Source organism: Elephantulus edwardii, unplaced genomic scaffold (genome assembly GCF_000299155.1).
Source record: "Elephantulus edwardii isolate Elephantulus edwardi_28Jun2011 unplaced genomic scaffold, EleEdw1.0 scaffold00113, whole genome shotgun sequence".
Taxonomy (NCBI): domain Eukaryota; kingdom Metazoa; phylum Chordata; class Mammalia; order Macroscelidea; family Macroscelididae; genus Elephantulus; species Elephantulus edwardii.
In genome coordinates this window covers 2,429,242-2,433,485 of record NW_006399863.1, presented here as the reverse complement: position 1 = coordinate 2,433,485, position 4,244 = coordinate 2,429,242, and the positions used below count along the sequence as shown (strand labels likewise).

The window sequence follows — 4,244 nt, the reverse complement described above, 5'->3', positions numbered from 1 at the left end:
TCAAAGTATGAGTGATGAAGTCTTTTCATCTTTGCCTCTTAGGAGCATTCTGGCTGTACTTTCTCCAAGACATAACTGGGTTTTTTTTTTGTTTGTTTGTTTTTTCACTCCATGGGATATTAAGTGCTCTTCTCCAATACCACAACTCAAAGGCATCAATAATTCTTCTGTCATCCTTATTCACTGTCCAGCTGTCAGATAAATAGCAAGGCTATGATTGAAAAGGCCATGCTCTGAATCAGGTGTACTTTAGTCTTTAAACTGATGTCATCTCTCTTCAGTACTTTGAAGAGGTTCCTAAAAACAGACTTCCCCAATGCAATATGTCTGCTGATTTTCTGACTGTTAATTGTGGATGAGATTAGCTTTTTCACTTAGCAGAGTGCCCATGAGCTCCATCCAAGCTGGTGCTGGTGTATCAGCAGTTTGTTCCTTTTTCTTATTAAGAAATAAGAATACATACAAGATTTATTCTTCTAATATACCAGTTTTTTACCACATGCCTTCTGACAGACACTTTATCTTCCCTGTACTCCAGTTTTAGAGGGTTACAAACAAGCTGCAATGAACAACCATGTGCAGGTTTTAATGTGGATGTATGTTTCCCTTTCTCTGAGATAAATATCCCGTAATGCAACTGCTGGGTTTTATGGCACTGTCTGCTTATGTTTATAGGAAACCACACAAGTTATTTTCCAGAGTGGCTGCACCACGGCTTTATTTTTATAGAAAATATTATTGACTGTAGTTAGTACAGCGGCATTAGGCCACAGGCACGTAAGGATCTGGAGCATTTTTATTTTCTTTTTTTTTCCTGGACAATGACGTTTTGGTTGTTGAGAATATTCAGAACATTATTTCAAACTGGTAAAATCCAGGGCAATCTGAGAAATGAAAATTCAAAAGTGGTCGCTACATTCACAGATACATTCACATGTGAGACATACATACACAACCACCCGTTTTGTCATTTTTTTCTCTTCAGTGTATCTGAAAAAGGCCTAGACCATTGATTCTGAAAATAAGTTATTTTGTACATGACAGTGTACAGAACAAAAGAAGAAAAGACACTTTGTCTGAAAGTGACTGAAAGGCAATTTGAAATAGGTCCTTATCAATCTGAAATGGAAAGGCTGGAGCACAGGCTTGTGGCGTTCATTAGCTTGAGCTCTCCTCTGTTTTGGCTGCAGTAGTCTCAGTTGGAGCTGTTTCCTCTAAACCTTCTGGCTTCTTCTCGTCATCGTCATCATCACCATCATCATCCTGGGGATAGAGGTCGGGGTACTTCTGCATGCATTCCTGCATGGCCTGGAACTGGTCTATACAGTCTGACCCCTTGACATCCTCTGTGCTATAGTAGAAGCAGGAGAAGGCTGACTTGAACTGCTCCCCACAGGGGCCGCTGGCCATTCCTCCGAGGCATGGGCAGCTCCATGCTCCTCGTATGGATCATTCGGGTCATCAGCCACCAGCTCTGCATTGCTTGGAGTTGCATGGTCCTCTTTGGTCACAAATATGATTCGATCCTTGCTGGCAGTAGGCCATGGCGGCACCAGACACTTAGACTCAGCGGCGACAGTACCTGCACGCTGTGATCTGTCCTCAGGTAGGGCGGGCAACTCAGCATTTTGATTTTCTAGAGAAAGGAAATTAAATATACATTAGATGAAGACGTACAGAAAGGTCAAGACCTCCTTTCTACGAAGATTGCACCAAAAGTAAAGAAGGAAGCCCCGGCCCCTCCCAAGACTGAAGCCAAAGCAAAGGCCTTAAAGGCCAAGAAGGCAGTCCTGAAGGGCATCCACAGCCACAAAATAAAAGAAGATCTGCACGTCACCCACGTTCCAGCAGCCTAAGATGCTGAGACTCCAAAGGCAGCCCAAATACCCCCGGAAGAGCGCCCCCAGGAGAAACAAGCTTGACCACTATGTCATCATCAAATTTCCCCTGACCACTGAGTCAACCATGAAGAAGATAGATGATAACAACACACTTGTGTTCATTGTGGATGTCAAGGCCAACAAGCACCAAATTAAACAAGCTGTAAAGAAGATAACATTGATGTGACCAAGATCAACACTTTGATTAAACCTGATGGAAAGAAGGCGGCCTGTGTTCGACTTGCTCCTGACTATGATGCTTTGGATGTTGCCAACAGAATTGGGATCATCTAAACTGAGGACAGTTGGCTAATTCTTTGTTTGTTTGTTTGGTTGGTTTTCTTTTTCTCCTCTCTTTTTTTATTTTTATTTTTTTCTTCGTCTTTGTTTTTGTGGCTAATTCTAAATACAATTTTTTCTCACAAAAAAATAAAAAAAGTGTCAAGACCCGTCTCTTTGTCAGCATACAAAGTCCCATGTTTATCTTTCTGTGTTTGAGATGTATTCTTCCCTCACTGTTTCTGTATATGGCGGTTGAGGTTCTTGCCTTCTCTAGAGAAAAGAATTCAGTGTGGAGGCTCAGGCTAAATTGAAAAGCAAAGGCACCTTTCTTAAGAAAGAAATAGCATTTGAACCAGCAATTCCTCTACTGGGAATATACCCTAAAGAAACCATAACTGCCACACAGGCAGATATATGCACACCCATGTTTGTTACGGCTTTGTTTATAATACCAAAGCGTTGAAAACAACCTAAGTGCCCATCATCAAACAAATGGATAGAGAAGCTGTGGTATATTCACACAATGGACTGCTATGCTGCATTGAAAAACAAGGAACTCATGCAATATTATTCAAAATGGGTGACCCTGGAGGACATTATGTTGAGTGAAATATCTCAGTCACAAAAAGACAAATACTGCATAGTGCCACTGTTGTAAAATAGGACTGACATCGGGGTTGGGATGAGACTGAAAAAAATTAGATAAATTATGTATACTGCATTGAAACAGATGAGGGAAAGAACAGTCTGAAAGTGATATATGATTGGGTATTATGGTTATGACAAGAGTCCAGAATGAAGATTGCATAGTGGAGTGTACTGGGAGGGGGAGGAGATTGTATAACAACGAAAGAATTTTCTTTTACTTTTCAAAGAGAGGAGTGAACTGGGGGGAGGGGTGGGCAGGGAGGAAAGTGCAACAATGAATGAATGGAAATCCACTATCTCTGTAAACGTTCATTAAAATTAAGAAAGAATGAAAGAAAGAAAGAAAGAAAGAAAGAAAGAAAGAAAGAAAGAAAGAAAGAAAGAAAGAAAGAAAGAAAGAAAGAAAGAAAGAAAGAAAGAAAAACACTACTCCACACAGCTGAGACCACAGGGTTCAAATGGGTGGAGCTTTTGTACAAGGCAAGATGAGGAAGAGGCTTGGTGACCAGTCAGGTAACAGGACTCAATTTATCTCCGTATTTGGAACGTCAAGTGTATTTGTTTCTAGTCCTTCTAGGCCAAGTCTTTATCTCTTGAGATGAAAGTAGTTTTGAGAATCCTGGGATGCATGCAGGGCCTGACGGAACGGGGCATGCATGCGCTGTGGAGCAAGCTTCTCCAGTTCAATCCCTTTGTCTGGTAGATAGTTTTCTTTTCTGCTTAGGGAGTTCAGCAGCCAGTCATAAGTAGATTTCCAGGTACTGATTTGAACTGGTTTCACTTCAGACCAAGTTTTCAGGAAGTTAGTCTATAAAGATCAATATTTTATCATGAGGGAAGGTTAGCAACCTGATGGTGATAGATAGCAGAGGCCTCTGGTGGCCTAGTGGTAGCTGTGCTGCAATCCCAAAGGCACACGGTTCAAATCCACCAGCTGCTCCATGAGAGAAGGATGGGCAATCTCTGCCTATGTGATTGTCAGCCTCTGAAAACCTGCTGGAGAGTCACTTATTGAAGGTCTGACTTGAAGGCACATAACAACACCATAGGATATGGGAACGGACTAGACGTGAAGTTCCCAGAATGAGTGTGTAGGTTTCTACAAAGGGCTGTAGGCGTTATAGGGAGCTCAGTGCCCTTAGCTGTAGAGAGTTGTCCTGCTAACCCAAATGCTATGCTATGCCTCTCTGAGGGGTCAAATCCTCCAGCGGTGCCACAGAGAAAGATGGACAATCTCTCTCCTATCATTTGTTGTTGTTATGTGCCGTTGAGTTACTTGCTACTCATAGTGACCCTATGTACAACAGCCCTGAAACCTGCTCTGTCTTGTATCAACTTTACTGTCTCCGACACACCTACCTCATTATCCCAGTCACTATCAATCCATCTCACTGATGGTCTCCTTTTCTTTCTCCATCCCTTCACCCTTCCAAT

At 42.0% G+C, this 4,244-nt stretch overlaps 1 pseudogene; it reads right to left on the bottom strand.

Moving 5' to 3' along the window:
* Nucleotides 1-1,158: 1,158 nt before the first annotated feature.
* LOC102844233 lies at nt 1,159-2,588 on the bottom strand (annotated as a pseudogene).
* Nucleotides 2,589-4,244: the final 1,656 nt, after the last annotated feature.